At 34.4% G+C, this 19,512-nt stretch overlaps 1 pseudogene; it reads left to right on the top strand.

The window, feature by feature from the left end:
* The first annotated feature begins 4,411 nt into the window (after positions 1 to 4,411).
* LOC116470446 (small ribosomal subunit protein uS8-like) lies at positions 4,412 to 4,801 on the top strand (annotated as a pseudogene).
* The last annotated feature ends 14,711 nt before the right edge of the window (positions 4,802 to 19,512 follow it).

The raw sequence follows: 19,512 nt of genomic DNA, 5'->3' as shown, positions 1-19,512 counted from the left end.
CAGCTATCTTTTCTTCCATCTCTTTGTCTTGTGTCTTTATTTCTACCATCTATCGTCTCCGCACATGAAGAGAAAAACTCACAGGCCCTGTATGGCTGGACCTTACAGAAGCTTATTGAAAATGTACAATTTCAAAACCTGGACTTACTAAATCAGAATGTGCATTTACAACAAGTCCAGGTGAATTATTTGTGTACAAAGCCTTACATCAGTAGTTCCAAAATCTGAAGGTACATTTTAATAACCTGAGAAGGTTCTAAAAATATAAATGACTATTACACCAATCAGATTAGAATCGAAGTAGAGCCAATACCTTCTGTTTTGTTGCATTGTTTGTTGTTGTTGCAGTTGTTTGTAACTCACAAATCATATTTATGTGCAGTAAAATTGGAGAACCTTTGCTCTAGAAACACTATTTACCAAAATGAAGTACTTCAATTGTAAATGGACAGCTCAATATTTTTAGTTAATTATTATTACTATAAACAATTCTAATATATGACAAAATTGAAAGAATGTTGATATGAGAATGTGTGTACCCAACACCCATTTTCTACTAATTGTACCATATTTGCTTTATCATACACTCATTTTTAAGCCTTTCCTCTGTGTTTAAGTTGTATCTTTTAATCATTTTTAAATTGGGCTGTTTGTGTACCTATCATTGAGTTGTAAAAGTACTTTATAATTCAATATCCAATTCTGTTTTATATTTTCAAGTCAAGTTCTTCCATTTCTGTTTTCTAAGTTTTGCTTTTTCTGAGAGCAAATCTTACTAATTTTGTTAAAGTCAAATTTTTCCTTTTATAAAATATTTATGTACAGTGATTTCTGTGTTCAACATAAGAAAGCATTCTTTACTCCAAGGTTGCAAACACATTATGTGTTCTAAAATGTTACATTTAGATATTGATATCTCAGATAAGCTGCTGTTTGATATAAGTAAATACTCAAAATTGTTTATAACTTTACTCACTATTCATTGATTGTATGTGTTAAAATATTTCTGGACACTATTCTGCAACTCTAAATTATATGTCTTTAGTTGCATCAATACCACATTGTTTTGATTACAGTAGCTTTATTTCAGCCTTGAGACAAGATAATTTAAGGCCTTTTAATTTGATTATTTTTTACAAAATTATTTTGGCTAATCTGGATTATTTGAATTTCCATACAAGTCTTAGAATTGAGTTGTCAATTTTCACAAAACAAACTTCTGGAAACTTAATTGGGGTGGTGTTCAGTATATCATTTAAATTTGGGGAGAATTGGCATCTTAATATTAAGACTTTTAAAACACAAACATGGTCTGTAACTCAGTTTATGTAGGTCTCCAATTTCTTTCTGTAAAAAATGTTAATTTATTTAATTATTTATTAAAAATGTGTGCTTTATTTGCATATTTTAAATAAAACCTATTGTTCAGTGTTTTCATTTGATGCTATTATGAATATATTTTAAGTTTAATGTTATTTCCCTGTGTTGTTGAATACCTATATATACATACATGTATTTATATACACATATTTTTACATATATATCTCATACTTTTCTATATTGGTATCACAACCTAGAATTTTGCTAAATTCATTTCCTATTCATGGCTTTGTATTTTTATTAGATTTTTAGATTACTAGATTTTCAATGTAAATTACTAGATACTTGGCAAATAAATAATGTTTTACTTCTTTTTACGAAGGCCTTCTTCTTTCTCTTGCATTTTTGAAATGGCTATAAACATTACTGCAATGTTGAATAGAAATGAAGAAAAATACCCTTGCCTTGCTTCTGGTAATAGAAAGAAAGTGATCAAAATTAACTAAATTATTGTTGTTGGCTGCAATCATAGTTGCCTTTATATGTTCTGAGAAAGTTTCATTCTATTCTATATCTAGTTTGCTGAAAATTTTATCATAAATTGGTGTTGAATTTTTTCAAATGCTTTTTCTATCTGTTGACTTTTCTCTTTTATTCTCTCTTTTTCTCCCCTGAATGTTTGTTAGAATTTAGCAGTGTGTTATGAAAAATGTGGGCAAGAAATTATACTCTCCTTTTCTTTATTACAAAAGTATTTGGGTAAATTAAGTATTATTTCTTCCATAAATATTTGACATAAATCCCAAATAAATTCAATGTTGGACAGAAACTTTCTTTGTGAAGTTTGTAATAAAAATTTAAGTTATTTAATCTATTATTATCCATTTCATCTTACATTCCTTTTGTTAAATTGGATTTTCAAAGAATACATAAATTTAATGTACCTTATCAAATGTAGTACATATTTTTACATAACATTTTCTTTCTATTCTTTTGCTCTACATAGCACATGTAGTGATATCCCCTGTATTGTTTTTATATAGATAATTCATTTCTCTTTTATTGTTTCTTGATTATTCTAAGTATATATTTATCACTTTATTTGACCTTTTCAAATAATCAACTTGCAGCTTTGTTGATTTTTCTTTATTGTGTTTTTTTCCTGTTACATGAAATTTTTCTTTATCCAAACTATTATCTTTCTTATTCTTATTTTGGAATGTGCATATTATCTTCTGATAGTTTCCAAATATAAAAGCTTAGATTATTATTTTGAACTTTTATCTTTCATGTATAAATATATAGCTAAAACTTTTCCCCTAAGGACTGCTTTACCTGGACCATGTTATTTAATACGTTGCATACGTTATTTAATACGTTCATTTACTTCAGAATATATTCTTAATATTTTTTGTAGTATTTATAACTCTAAAAATTTATTGATTTCCAATTTATTTATTAGTATCACATTATATTTCCTGTATTGGTTATATACACATGCATAAAACATGTACATAGAAACATACAAACCATACATTAATATATGCAGATAAAATGCATTTATATTTTATATATTGCATATAGTATACAAATATAAATATTACAAGCTTATGAATATATAACATATTATATAATTATAATTATATTATACTAATTATTTATGTATACACTTTTACATAGAACTACACATTCCAATTTAGAGTGATTGGATTAAATAAGGCTATATATTGAACTCTTCAGAAGAGCAACAATTGTTACTACTACTGTATTTATTCACACATGTACGTATTTATTCCAACCTACTTACAGGGATATAATTTTTTTAGTATAATTGGGTACCCTTATAACAGAATTATTCTATTATTGTTTTATGTAGTCTAATATTCTGTATATGTTAGGCTAATATATGTAGTCTAATATTCTGTATATGTTAGCTTTGTTCTAAACTGCTAAAAATTAAGATACAAAATATAATTTTATATTATCTACATATTTGTCATTTTTGTGATCTTTCCTTTCAGTAGATATCATTTTGATATCATACTCTTTCAAACCAGAGATTTCCCTTCCATATTTCTTTTGTGCAGGTAGGCCTATGATTTTTTTCCTTTTACTGTGCTTGTAAACGCTTTTATTGGAGCTAGTTTGTCCCCTGTTCCTGTCTGAAGTCTCACATAAGTCTCGCTCTTCTCTGTTCAATCTTAGTTAATAAGTTAGCTTGTCATTTCCAAACCTCCAAGCAATAGTTTAACAATTAAAATGTTGACACGAGTGTAATAACCAGCACTCTGGTCTTAATTTGTAGTGGTATCTTCACTACTCTCCCAACTCTGGCTCACAGTAGGTAGAATGTCTGCATTGTGACCTGGGGTTGGGTTTACATTATCTACTTCCTTTGCATTCTTTCCCCATTGCCATTTTCGAAGTTTTTAGCTGTGCCTTTGTTTTAATTTCACCAGGTTCTGAGTACGTATTCGTGTATTGGGAGTAGAGAGGTCATGCATGGTAGTTAAGAGGGCAAAAAAAAAGATCTAACTTGATTGACACTGCTGTAGTTTTTGTCACCGAAATCTTCCTGGAGACAAATTTAACATTGACTACATTTTTCATGGAGTGATTTTTGAAGTGTGTTTTAAACTACCATCACTATGACTCTCTCACTTCCCTATCAATGTGTCAGATGAGAATACACTCTTGGGAGGCTTCTGATTCTTGGTCTCTGGTTCTTAGAGGCCCATATGAAACAGAATTCCCCTTTTCAGGCCCTCATAGCCTCTCTCAACAGCCATTGATCTTTGTAACATTTTCCCTAGCCTCTTCTTTCTAGCATTAAAACTGGAAATATGATGTAGATGGTCAGTGGGCAAAAGATTACTTCCTACAGTGTAGTTTGTTATGCTCTTGCTATGGACTTGCCTTGTAACTCTAGAATTTGGGAGCATAAATTAGAAATCATACAGTTGTGTTCCCCCACTCCAGGCTATCATTCTAGGTTTGAGTGAGGAAGCGTCTACTCTCTCTGTTCCAAAGCCAACTAATTTCTCATTTAAAAATTACCCTTTAACTCTTCCTGCCGTCTTTCTGCACCACAATGGCGCACATGAATATCCTGGCTGATGCTCTCAAGGGCATCAGCGATGCTGAAAAGAGAGGAAAACGCCAGTTTCTCATTAGGCTGTGCTCCAGAGTCATCATTCGGTTTCTAACTCCGATGATGAAGCATGGCTACACTGGCAAATCTGAAATCATTGATGGTCACAGAGCTGGGAAAATTGTCGTGACCCTCACAGGCAGGCTAAACAAGTGTGGGATGATTAGCCCCAGAGTTGATGTAAAACTCAAAGGTCTAGAAAAATGACAGAATAATGTGCTCCCAGTCCGCCAGTTTGGTTTCATTGTACAAACCTCAAGGGGCATCATGGACCATGAAGAAGTAAGATGAAAACACACAGGAGGAAAAGTCCTGGGATTATTTTTCTAGAGATGTAATAATACATGTTTACAAATAAAATGCCTTGTGGACTCTGAAAAAAAATTACTTTAAATTAAATTAAATTAAATTACTACCTCAGCCTTTCTATACCGTGACATTTACATTGAGATAAGGATAACAAAACTGGTTTCTGATAAAGTTTTAATGATATCTGTGTCTTTGAAATAAGAGTCTAGGCTTTCAAGGGACTATTTCAAATGGAACAATATTCAATTGTATACATGAGCTTACAGATTTTAGATAATTTACTCACAATAGTTATTAGTTATCAACTAATATTAACTATTTAAGTTATCTTTTTAAATCAGTTTGTAAGATCAAAAATATTCCAAAATTGATTATCAGTATTTTGATGTTCTCCTTAAGACTTATTTCATTAACGAGAAGGATTTTCATCTCAGGCAACTGTAGCCCTGGTGTGTTCATTGTTACAGACACCAGATGCTCCCCCTTTACTTCTCATAGTTATTTCCCTTCTTTTAAGATTGTCTATCCATCAATATCGTCAGACTAAATCACCTTGGACCAGGCCCATCAAAAGCTCCGTTGGCAATGTCACTGGGACCATTTGCAACCTAATTAATCTATCTTTGTGGTGCCCCAAAACAGCACACACACTGCCTTAATTGCTACAACCTCATACCCACTGGGGACCACAAACAGAGAATAAGCAGACTCTGTTACACCCTGCAACTCCTGCATTAGCATCATTTACTGCAAGATTAATGAGAGAAGCTGAGAAAGCCAGAAGTGTGGAGCAAAGCCATGGGTTTGGGCTTTAGAAAACTTCCCATGCCACTTAAATAGAGCAACAACTTGACTATTAATGCAAGAGTTAAACAATTTACACACTTCAGACACATTACTTACTGTCAGTGAACTTTACAAAGCTTTAAACTTGATATTACTATTATTCTAAAAACGTTCAAAATTAAAGCTCTTTTTCCTTAAATGTTTAAATTGTACTTTTATGTGAAGTAATCACATTTTATACATATATATTAATTTTGTTGAGGACATAATTTATTATGATTAATGTGTTGGATGTAGTGATTCTGAAAGGAAAACATGTTTAGACTGTAAACATTTCTAAAAATAACTATATTAAAAATGATATAGTGAACAACAAAAATTTTAACTACCCAGTACATTCAACCAAAAGCAAAAGTAAAAAAATATCAACAGCAACAAAAACACAACAGCAAAAATTCTTGAGTGCTTGATTTCGAATCATGGTTCTTTGAATTTGAAGTCTTCTCATGTTAAGATTTTAGACTTGTTATGTAAGCTGTATATATAAAATCTTCTATACCCCCAAAACAACATTAATATATGTTTTAATTTTTCTAATTATCAAAAAAGAAATATTTGTATTACGTAAGAAAGTACCAACTCATTTCTTGAAATGAAAGAGTCCCTTATTGAAGCATGGTTCAATTTTATGTGCCAAAATTTCATTGACTTGTTAAAAAGTACATATGTTTAATAAAGTCAAATTCACATTTAGATTGTGGTTTCCTAATGGAGTGGAAAAAACAGAGGATGTGATGCTTGGAGCCATGGGCTTGAGCCTGTAAGTCATCTTCACTTATGATCACTTCCCCAATATTCAGGGGTAGGGTAGAGAAGGACATTTTGCCTCACTCAATCCCCATATCTTCCTAAGAATCATTGGGAGAATGGATGCCAATGTAATTAGAAACCATGGAGTCATTCCCAAGTGGTCATTTATTTTAAAAACCATTTGTTTTCTCAAATATACAAAGAAATAGATTATCCCTATCTATTTTCCAAAGTACGAGATAACGTGGGTGGAATGATCCTAACATATAAATAAGCTAAGATAGTTCCAGTGGTAAATTTCAAGATAATAATTATTTTTTTATTTGCCATCATAATTATGTGATATCTATCTATTATCTATCTATCATCTATCTATCTATCTATCTATCTATCTATCCATCCATCTTTCTATCTATATGCATCTATACCTATCTAGCTATCTAGCTAAGATAGACAGCAAATAATGTGAGAAATACAGAAAGTAATCAGATACATAGAATGTGAAAACCTTGGTGATCAAAAAGAAAGCAAGGTGTATTCGAAGCCAAGATAAAGAAAAAATACCAGCTAGTAGAAAAGAGTTTATGCTATTTAAAGTGCGTATCTGTGTGCACACACATAGCCACAAACACACACACACACATATTACTGGTGAACCAAAGAAGTATGGTGTTAGACTTAATAGAGATTATATACTAGTGAGCAAGAAGAGAAAACAAACAAGTGATATAACTATAAGTGCTCTAAAAACATATTAAGATTAAAAAGGGTAAAGTCATCTACATTTTATTAATCTTAAAAAAGAGGCACCATACAAAAGGAAGCGCATGTTATCATAAGCAGGGTAGTAATAATGATATATTTTGGGAAATTTATGGTATGTTCTGCAATAGACAAGGGCTTTGATGTATCAGGAAGGAAGCGCCAAGAGGAAGGATAAAGCCTATATGAGTAGCTTAAATTGAAGATGCAGAAGGTCTTGTGTGACAGCCTATAAGGTTAGTATTCAGAGTGTGGGCAAAGGAAACCAGTAAATGATTTCAGGCAGTGACATTCCAACCTCATGTGTGCTAAGATCATTTTTGCCCACCAGGTGGGAAATGATTTGCGGTAATTAAGTTGAGATATAAGAGACCATTAGATGACTATTTCCGTAGTTTGGATAATAAATGATGTTCCTAAAACTGATTTCATATAGTGGGATAGAGGGTGACAAAGATATGTGAAGCAGAATGATGCAGGTGACTTAAATAACTGGACATATGGTAGGAGAGTGATAAATTATTAAATATAACCCCTCTACTCCACTGCTAAAAAGAGTAATTGAAAATCCCATATGATTTAAAGATGCACATTAGATTTGGTGGTATCCTAACATATAATTCCTGCTAAACAAAGACATTCTCGTTCAATTACACCACTAATTCTGCAAAAGTCCTATGAAAAACTGTATTCTCATGCTGGCTTAAGAAGGTAATTTCCCATCTTGTAACTGCAACATTCAAGGCATTTTTCACTGAAATTACTGACCTTTGCCATAATATGTTATAGGAACTAATCAGTATTTTAAACATAAACAGTTATATTTTTAAAAGTTTTGTTTTGGTCTTTAATGCACCAACTTCTAAGCAAGTACAAGCACAAAAAAATATTGTATGTCCTACATAATGTGGGTGTTCTGACACTTCAGTAAAGTTAAATTAATTGTAATAAACAAAAATTGTCACTAAAGTTCTCAGTTTATACCATCTAATACTGTGTGAATACATTTTATTTCCAAACATTATAAAACAGCCAAGAGTATAATAAATTACTTACCTAAGCCCTTTGAGCATTTTTGCATAATTTACCAAAACAAATTGATTTTAGTGGAAAAGCTGCTAATTTACATGGGTAGGAAGTGTTTTCCTTGGTGTGATGAATTTAATTTCAATTTCCCTGTTTGCATGAATTCACTCCAGTAATTCATCACTGTTACATTAAACTACAACTATGTTTTGCCTGAGTAGGCCCCCAACATTCAATATATATGAATGAAAATAAATTGTCCTCAGAGTTTGGTTATATATTTTATATAGTACATGAGTGTTAAGGTATCTTTTTAAAAGAATCAATAATTTTTTTAAATAGAAAAACAATGACATGCATTCATTTAAAATTTGAGAAAAGCAGTTTTGTACCTTTACTAAACTTGATTTCAGGGTTTTGTTTTGTTCTGTTTTATGTTTTTAAAAAGAAGGAGACACAGATTTATAAGACACTAAATATGCACCAGCTTTTGCCGAGGGTAATTTACATTTGTCAAAATTTTTTTTCCTTTTGACATTGTTGCTAAATAAATAAATAAAATATAAAATCTTTATGGCTTAAAACAACCAACATGGGCCTGGCGCGGTGGTCACACCTGTAATCCCAGCACTTTGGGAAGCCGAGGCGGGTGGATCACGAGGTCAGGAGACTGAGACCATCCTGGCTAGCACGGTGAAACCCCATCTCTACTAAAAACACAAAAAATTAGCCAGGCGTGGTGGCAGGCACCTGTAGTCCCAGCTACTCGGGGAGGCTGAGGCAAGAGAATGGCGTGAACCCGGGAGGCGAAGCTTGCAGTGAGCGGAGATCGCACCACTGCACTCCAGCCTGGGCGACAGAGAGAGACTCCGTCTCAAAAAAAACCAAACAAACAAACAAACAAACAAACCAACGTGTATATATCACACAGTTTCTAGGGTTGAGAATCTGGGAGGAGCCTGGTCTAGGGTCTTACAAGGTCACAGTTAAGCTGTTGGCTGAGGCTTCAGTCATCTCCGGATTTGACAGACGCTGGATAATTATCTGCTAAGCTCACTCATATGGTTGTTGGCAGGTGTCAGTTTCTCACCGATTTTTGGCCATAGACCTCTCTTCCTTGCCATGTGAACCTCTCCATAGGCAGCCTAAGTGTGCTCAAGGCATGGCAATTTGCTTTGCCAAGAATGTATGATCTGAGAGAGAGAACTAGCTAGCAAGACAACATCCGAGACAGAAACTACTGTCTTTTATGACCTAATCTCGAAAGTGGCATACTATCACTTTTGCTGTATGCTACTGGTCACACAGCCCAACATCTTGTACAATGTGAGAGGAAATTGTACAAAGGCATGGATACTGTGAGGTATTCATAATCTTGATGGCTGGCTCCCATGAGTATTAAGTTTATACATTTCAACAGCAAAACTAAAATGTCACAGGTAGTATAAAAGAGTCTATAAGAAAAAAAAAACTTGTCTCTAAACTTGGCAATATCATCAGTGGTTCAGAATGAAGTTGATCTCTTGACATATAAGAACTGGACAATTACCATAATGTTATAGTCAAAATGTATGATAATACATAAATGTTATCTGTGGAACAAACTCCTTTTTTAAAAATAGAAAAACAATGACATGCATACATTTAAAATTTGAGAAAAGATTGAGAAAAGATCTCAAAAGATTTATAAGATTCCCAGAAGCTATATTTGAAACTTTTTAGTGACACTAGAAAAATGTGTCACCAATCACCTCTGCTGCATACAGGGTGGGGGTACATGTATGAAATTTCTCCACCCTTTTAAGTGGAGATAGACACAGGATAAGGTGTTTGGAAAATGGGAATTGAGTCTCCCCGACTCCCAGTTGGTCCATCCCTTGAGCAATGGTAACTAGAGCACATTTTGATAATTGTGGTGGTAATAAGTCTTGGCTCTCGGACCCCTTCACCTGCATGTCAGTAAAGAATTCTTTCAATTTTAGCTAACGTATAAGTTGATTACAGTGTCTTAAACACGTAATGGGTTTGGGTTCAGTAAGAACTTGATGTCAAATGCTTCTTCTTTTCAACTTTCTTGAACTTCACTGCAATGTTTACATTTTTGTAAGAAGTCCATCCTGTGTGTTCCAGCTACAGGTGTCCATTCCAGATTCACTGTAGCTATTAGAAAGGTGGTGTAGTACCAACCACAACTTTTGATTTTATTAGCAAAGTAAAAGCTGTCTTAATATTAAAGTTGACTTCAAATTCCATCTTCTTTGCCAACATTCACAACAACAACAAAAGTAATGATACAGGCTTTTCCCTTTATAGCATGTGTTACGTGCCAGGTATTTTTCTAAGTACTTCACATATAATAACTCATTTACATATCTAAGAGGTAGCTATTCAGATTATTCCTATTCAACAGGAGAAGGAACTGAGATACAGTGAAGTCATTCTGTGCCCCAAATCACATAGCTGGTGGATAGAAGAGACAAGAGTTAAACTCAAGCATTTGCCTTCAAAATCCATACTGGTAACCATAATACTAGTAAAATATGTCACCAGTCACCTCTGCTGCAGACAGGGTGGGACTATGTGTATAAAATTTCTCCATCCTTTTAAGTGAACACAGACACAGGATAACATGTTTAGAAAATGAAAGTTGGGTCTGCCAAACTTTTGTCTACTACTGTATATTAACCACCATGTATTTTTCTATTAACCTTGTGTAAAGTTAGCTTTCTCCATATATAAAATGGTGAAAAAATGCATCCTTTTTTCTTTACTTATTTTAGGTCACACAGCTATTGCTTACTTTTAGGTCAACTGGGAACTGCAAGCTCTTTTTGTTAATTGTAATAATAGATATAAATTATTCTAAAGTGTTATTATATTAAGAAGATATAGTAAAAATAATAAGTGAGAGATGATTGTATCTCCTTAGTTGATTGCAAAATGCATGAGCTTATAGTTGTATCAGCTTTAAAATTTTCAGTCCTACAAAAAAAAAAATGTTGTCATGTCTTGTAGTTTCTTATGTATGCGTCTTCTCTCTAATGTCAAGCATTTTGATAGAGACTGAACCAGTGAGGCATAAGGACTTCTTTTCCTCCAGAATGTTTTTATCTCATGTGCTGGTAACAGGCCAATCACATGTTTGCTGAGCTCTCATTATAACTGGCAGATAAACATCCCCATCAAAACAAACATAGCATCACCTTTGCCCATTAAGTATGTATTGGGAGGCATCATGAACATCTTTCAAACATTGAATGAATGGCTTTTGATAATCTTATTATTAATTACTGGGGCAAGAGAGAAATCATGGGGATGTGTGTTGAAAACATGAACCAAGATATTGGAAGCTGCAGTTATATATGATGTTCCCAGATCCATATTGTCCATGTTAGTGACTATGCCTTGACACTGAACAGAGAACCTTACATTCACAGACCTGATGTCATTAGAGCTAAGGTGTGATTACATACTCAATCGACTATACCCAGTAAACAGAAACATTGACACATAACCACTTTATCTTACTATTAGACTCATTCATATGTATGATGGCATAGGGGTGAATCCGTAGCGGCCTTCAACTAATCAAAGAACATTTAGTGAGCTCCAATTTTATGCAGAACGCTGCATTGCAAGAACACTTAAAATATATTTCCAACTCTACCAAGATAATTGAATAGTTTACTAATGATTTACTGGTCAGTTGATTGAGAATTAGACTAAACAAATGCAAAGTTCTTTGGGTAACCAGTCAGTCAAAACTTCACTGAGTACCACTTTCCCCAGCCCTAAATGCTCAGATATGCAGCTGCTGTCCCAGATGAGTATTCAGAATCTAATAGAGAGACAAACACATATGCATTTAATATGTCTGAAATGTCTGATGCAGGAGCAATTCTTAAACCAGACTCAACTCTAGAAGGAAAAACATCATGGGTATTACTACTTTCAATTATACCCTCAGTTCCAAATATAAAGGAGGTGTTCAGTGAACAATTATTGAGTGGAAGGATTAATAAATGCGTGAAAAGAAGGAGTAAAGAGTGTATTATTGGAGCATAGATGAGGCTGTTTATTTAATAATAGGGACGGTCAGAGACGACATGTAAGAGAAGGGTGACGGTGATGTTGCCTTGACAGAGAAGGAAAGGTGCAATGAAGAAGTGTGGAGAAAATAACTGGTACAGTTATGCTCTGTGTCCACATGCCGTTCTCCTGGTGACTTATAATCCCTATAATCTTCATAATCCCCAGGTGTCAAGGTCAGACCAGGTGGAGGTAATTGGATCATGGGCGAGGTTTCCCCCATGTTGTTCTGATGATAGTGAGTTCTCATGAGATCTGATGGTTTTATAAGGGGCTCTTTAACCCTCGCTCTGGACTCTTCTCTTTCCTGTCACCACGTAAGAAGGTCCAAGTTTTCTTCCCCTGTGAAGATGTGCCTTCTGCCACGGTTGTAAGTTTTCTGAGGACTCCCCAGCCATGCGGAACTATGAGTCAGTTACACCTCTTTTCTTAAATCACCCAGTCTCAGGCAGTTCTTTATAGCTGTGTGAGAATGCACTAATACAATAACCGAGGCTGAGAAAATGCATGTACTGGTACACACAGGTGAGCAAGCCCACGCCAGATTGAAGAAACTGGATGCATTCCAGAAACGAGCGTTTCTGTCCCAGGATGAAAATAATGGACTAGGTATACCTAATGAAGACAAGCAGAAATAAATAAAAATCCATACATAATGACTAACATTCACTATTAATGAAAGGGTTCATTTTACATGAGGTTATAAACAGACAGCCATATCATTTTATAATCAGAGGGTAAATAGCTTCTATTTCTCTTTCAGTTAACCCTCATTAAATTCACATAGGATGCAGCATTTCACTGATGAGAAAAAGTCTGGGCAAGTATGGTAATGCTTAAACTTGTCATCAACAATTTTAAAAATGTAAGGTCAAAAACACATTTCTTTAGTCATTTGCGTAATTACAGAATCACTTTAATCCTGCTGAATATGTTGTCCAATGAATATTTAAATATTTCCCCAAAACAATACCTAACGCAGTCTTTATCAATAATATGTCTTAGACACTTAGCAATAAAGGTGTCACACAAAGGAACTTTAAATTGCTAACGTCTATAGTATGCCTATTAAGTTTCAAAGGGATTGGGAAAATGGGCCATAAAAGATGAAAAACAATAGGTTTAGAGTGATAAAGAAATCACAATTTGGGGGCAGATGTGGAGAGGTCGAGGGCAACACTATGAATTATTGGCAGTGTAGTATAATAACTGATACCACCAATAAATGTGTAAAGAGCTAAGGTCATAAAGAGTGAGCAACAAATGATCCCTAAAAATAGTAGGGAAGACTTCACAGAAAAATATTTAAATTAGTGAAAAAGATGATTAAAATTTCAAGATACAGAGGAGGAAAAGGGCACCTCCATAAAAGACCATCCCTTGTACATAAGATAAAGTCAGAGAAATACGGATATTCAAGAGGAGTTAGTAATGAGGCTCAGGTGAACTATTGGGTGTTAAGATGTCTGAGAAAAGCAGAAAAAGACATTAGTGTTTGTGATATGTATCTATCTGCCTGTGATGACTTAGATACAGTAACCATAAGGAGTGGTTTAAGCAGGTTCTTCCTAGTCCTCAGAGTTTCTCAGTATCTCACATGTCTGCTTGTTGTTAATATCTAGACAGTATGGTACATTCACTCTTGCAAGATTAAATCAGAATGCTTGGATTGGCACTGAAGGAGAGATGGTAGAGCAGCCTGATCTAGTCTTCACAGACAAAAGTACCTACACCACAGACAGGGAACATGCTGGCCATTGGTATTAGTCATATTAGTTTTATTTAAGAAGGGCACTGCATTTCCCCAAGAGATATTACATGCTGATATTGAAAAAAATCAAATTTGCTAGTATTTTTATACAGATAACTAACATGAAAATGTTTGGAACAAATTTCTAGGTAAAAAGAAGTGCCTGCAATAACTTAATCTGCACAAGACTTCTGCTTCGATACATAATGAGATGGGTACTTGCAGAATGCTGTGTTTATTTAGCTTTAGCCTTATAAAGAAACAATAATTTGCATATTTCTCTCAATTAAGTATTATACTGACATACTTAATTAAAACTATAAAGGGCACTGAAAATATTTCATTCTCTTAATGAAAGAGGAGACATATTACGCAGTTCAGAATGTCTCTGTATTTAATTTTCCCAGCCTTTTTTTTACTGCTCAAACTGTGCTCTTCCTACAAATGTTGTCAATTAGGATGAAAAGAAGGAAAATCAAAGTCGCTCTTGAAAATGCACTTGTGTTTGTTTGTGAAATCTGTGTACGTTCACCAAATTGTGATTTGCATATTTCATGTGTAATTAAACCAGGAAAAGTAAACACTGGAAAAGCTAGGGCAGTTTCACCCTCTTGCCAGTGTCTTCTTTGTTATTACTGGGGATTCATGTCTAAAGACCTCATCTCTTATCCAAAAACCTTATACTTATTTTTTTTCTCAGAGAAATACTTTAAGGATTCCTTTAAATTTCCACTATGTATATTTGAATATATTTAAGGGCATATGTAATGTGGCTCTGCTGGGACCATGAGTGCTGAGATAAACACGGTCTAACAAAACATACACTGGATTAGTTTCTGGAAAAATGAGTGTGAATCACAACCCTTCCAGTGTATTTATGAAAGGTTCACATGAGCCACACTTATACCATTAATAAAATGAAAATAGCCACACATATTCCACTTACTGTATTATGAAACGGAGAATGCCAAACACTTCATGTACATGTAAGCACTTTGTAAGCTGTTACACATCAAACAAATAGAATAAAAATATTTTTCTCTTACTGAATTTTCCTGAAATGCAAGAAGAAAGAAAAAAATTAATGGTCCCTGGCCAAAAGAGACTTACAAGTCTAGTGAGAAAGATAAGTGTGTAAGCCACCCCACTTCAAGTTGAATCAAATGTATAATATATTAGAGAAATAAAGCAAATACATAAATATGACAAATCTGCCTACAGTTCATTTTGCTTCTGTGAGAGGACTTCTGATAGTAAGACTACTGGGAGTAGATCAAGACTGGAAGAATAAAAATACATTTCCAACAACGAACCAGGAACATTTTAAAGGAATTAACCTTTGATCCCAGCATTGAAGGAAACACGAGATTTTAATATTTCCAGAGAAATACATTGGCTAAGTCACCTGCCAGTGATCCAAGTTTCATTAACAGTGAGTTTCCGTATATATTCCGTATATAGCTAGGCTACTTCTGGTTCTTCGTCAGCTTCTGTTTGAACTGCCATGAGTGGCCAACTATAAAACATTTTCAATGAGCTTCACCAAGAAAGAGGGATATTCTTAGATTATCTCTTTCTCACTCTTTTTTTTCTCTCTCTTTCCTTCATCCCTCCCTCCTGTCAACCTCTGACAACCACAAATGTTTTTACTGTCTTTATATTTGTCTTTTACAAAATGTCATATGGTTGGAATCATACAGTATATAGGCTTTTCAGATTGGCTTCTTTTACTTAGTAATATACATTTAAATTTCCTCCATGTATTTTTATGGGTTGATAACTCATTTTTTTAGCAGAGAGTAATATTCCATTGTCTAGATATACCAGAGCTTATTAATCCAGTCAACTACTGAAACACATCTTACTTGCTTTCAGGTTTTGGAAATTATGAATAAACCTTCTATAGATATATTTTCATATTTTTGTATAGACATGTTTTCAATTTCTTTGGGTAAATATCAAGGAGCTCAGTTGCTGGATCACCTGGTACGACTATGTTTGGTTTTCTAAGGAACTCTCAAAGTGTCTCCAAAGTGTCTGTAATATTTTGCATTCACACCATCAATAAACGAAAGTTCCTGTTGCTCTACATCCTCATCAGCATTTGTTGTTATCAAATATGTAGTGAAATCTCAGTGTTGTTTAGATTTGCATTTCCCTGGTGATGTATGATGTGAATTATCTTTTTATATGTTTATTTATCATGACCATATCTTCTGTGCTAAGGTGTTTGTTCAGGTTTTGACCTACTCTTTATTTGGGTTGTTTCCTCACTGTTGAATTTTAAGAGTTCTTTGTATTCATCTAAGATACTTTGTTTTCACAATAGTCTGTTATCAGATGTATCTTTTGCAAATATATTCTCCCTGTATTGAACTTGTCTTTTTATTCTCTTCCTGGTGTCTTACAAAGCAGAAACTTTTAATTTTAATAAAGTTCAGCTTATCAATTACTGCTTTCATCAATCACGAAAGAACCTAAAAGAGAAGTAGCATTCGACCCAGGAATCCCATTACTGGGTATATATCCAAAAGAAAATAAATCATTCCATCAAAAAGACAAATGTACTCATATGTTGATTGCAGCATTATTCACAATAACAAAGACATGGAATCAACCCAGGTGCCCATCAACCATGGATTGGATAAATAAAATGTGGTACATATATACCATGGAATACTTCAAAGCCATAAAAAGAAAGAAACCATATTCTTTGCAGCAACAACAATTCAGCTGCAGACCATTATCCAGAGTGAATTAATGCAGGAACAGAAAACCAAATACTGCATATGATTACTGATAAATGAGAGCTAAACATTGGGTACTCATAGACATAAAGATGGCAAAAATAGACACTGGGGAATACAAAGGAGTGAAGGGAGAGAGGTGGGCAAATGTTGAAGAACTAAATATTGGGTTCTATGCTCACTATTTGTTACATGTAACAAACCTGCACATATATACCCTGAATCTAAAATAAAAGTTCTAATTATATTTTTAAAGTCATCATCAAGCCCAAAGGCATCTGGATTTTCTCCTGTTATCTCCTAGAACTTTTGCAGTTTTGCATTCTACAATTATATTTGTAATGCATCTTGAGATGTGTTTGAGTATGTTTATGAAGGGTGTTAGTTCTAGGTCTAGATACATTTTTTAAGGTAGATGTCTAGGTGTTCTAGCAGCATCTGTTGAAAAGATTATCTTGTCTCCATTGTATCACATTTGTTCCTTTGTCACAGATCAGCTGACAATATTTATGTGGGTCTATTTCTGGTCTCTATTATGTTCCCTTTATCTATGCGTCTATTCTTCTTCCAGTACCACACCATTTTGATTATTGTAGATTTAAAGTAAATCTTAAAATCTAGCTGTGTCAATTCTCTGATTTTGCTCTTATCCTTCAGTATCTTTTTGGCTTTACGTTTTTTGCTTCCCTGTGAAAATGTCATGATCACTCTAATGTCCAAAAAATAGTTGCTGCAATGTTGATTGGGATTCCATTGTACCTAAAAATCAAGTTTGAAAAAACCGATGTATTAACAATGTTGCATTTTCCTATTCATGAATATTGAATATATAGATTCTGTAGAACTATTTTAAGGTCTCAGTCTTCTACTGAGCCTTTTTTTTTTTTTTCTGTACCGTGACTCTTTTATGTGTTTCTCATTCTCCACTTCTGCCCCTTAGGTGGTGTGCTAGTTCATTTGCATTGTTACAAAGAAAATCCTGAGACTGGGTAATCTATAAAGAAAAAGGTTTATTTTGGCTCACAGTTCTACAGGCTGTACAGGGAATATGGTGCTGGCATTGCCTTCTGGTGAGGGCCTTAGGAAGCTTCCAATCATGGTAGAACATGAGAGAAAACCAATGTGTCACACAGCGAGAGTGGGAGCAAGAGAGAGAGGCAGAGGTGTCAGGCTGTTTAAAACAATCACCTCTCACATGACCTCAATACTGCAGGGAAGGCACCAAACCATTCAAGAGACATTCTCTCCCGTTGCCCAAACACCTTGCACTGGGCCTGACCTCTAACATTGGGGATTACATTTCAACATGAGATTTGGAAGGACAAACATCCAAACACTGTCAGTTGGACATGATGACTAGTGTGAGTTGGAGTTGGGAGTTTCCCTTCCACCAAGCCAGTTAGAATCTGATAAAACCCCAGCACTGTGGACTCTAATAAAATAGTTTCTCTTGAGGGCAGACCTTATTAAGAAGAACAGAGTGATCTGGCTTATTTCAAAATCGTTTATTTTCTTCTTCCTTGGCCAGAAGCACAAGGGAAGTTTTCTTCAATATTTATTATGAGAGCCTGGTTGAGCTCCTGGGCGTACATTTCACAAAAGTGTGGAGATTCCTCTGAAGATTTTAATGCTCAGAATTTTCCACACCAAGCCCCCAGCAATTCATCAATTACAGGTTAGTCTTTCCTACACTGACATTGGTTCCCTTGGAAGTTTTAGCTCTTGGGTTGCTGCACCAGTAACTTGAAATTTTCCTTATCTGTCTATCTGTCTCTTTCATTTTTGGGGGAGTGGTTTTCCACTTGACCTGAATTCTCTTACAAATCTGAGAAGAGCTGTTGATTTTTCAGTTTGTTCAGCTGTTTACTTATTTTGGGGAGGGAGTGGTGACTTTCAAGCTCCTTACATGAAAACCAGGACCCAGAATTCCATCAATCATCTTTTAAGGTCAAGCTTGACATGGTTTGCATTTCTGTTCCTACACAAATCTCATGTTGAATTGTAATCCCCATTGTGGGAGGAGGGGCCTGGCGGGAGATGATTGGATCATGGGGGTGGATTTCCTCCTTGCTGTTCTCATGATAGTAAGTTCTCAAAAGATCTGGTTGTTTAAAAGTGTGTGGCACTTCCCCCCTCTCTGTTCCTCCTACTCCAACCATGTAAGATACGCCTGCTTCCCCTTCACCTTCTGCCATTATTGTAAGTTCCCTGAGGCCTCTCCAGAAGCAGAAGCCTGTACAGCCTGGAAAACTGGAAGTCAATGAAACCTCTTTTCTTTATAAATTACCCAGTTTCAGGTATGTCTTTATAGCAATGCAAGAAGACACTAATACAAAGTTCTTATTTTGGAAGAGTGAGATGAGGCAATTTTTGATTTAGTGATGAATATAAAGCAACTTCTTAATGCAAGAGATTCTGAGTATTTTATGTTTCAATTAATTAATAACTGCAAATCACTTATTTTAATTGATTAGCATCCATTCTTATTTTCCCTTATTGGGCATATCTGAGCATTTGACAGGCTTGTTGAATTGAAATGAACTTTGAACTGTTGGTCTATATTTTTTTTTCATATGAAATTATATGATGATATCTATCACCTTTGGCCCATCACTGTGCATTTAATGTAAGTGTGGAATGTTGTCATATCTTTCAAATGAACAATTCTAATTGGAGCAGGATGGTGTAAGACTGGGACACTAGACAAAAGAAAAAGAAGAGAGTGCCCTAGTTTATAATCTGCAGGTTAAAACTGACAGTGT

The sequence above is a fragment of the Hylobates moloch genome, unplaced genomic scaffold, assembly GCF_009828535.3.
Source record: "Hylobates moloch isolate HMO894 unplaced genomic scaffold, HMol_V3 SCAFFOLD_6, whole genome shotgun sequence".
Classification (NCBI taxonomy): Eukaryota; Metazoa; Chordata; class Mammalia; order Primates; family Hylobatidae; genus Hylobates; species Hylobates moloch.
Note: the sequence above shows the minus strand (reverse complement) of the source record. Positions and strands in the feature narration are given on the sequence as shown.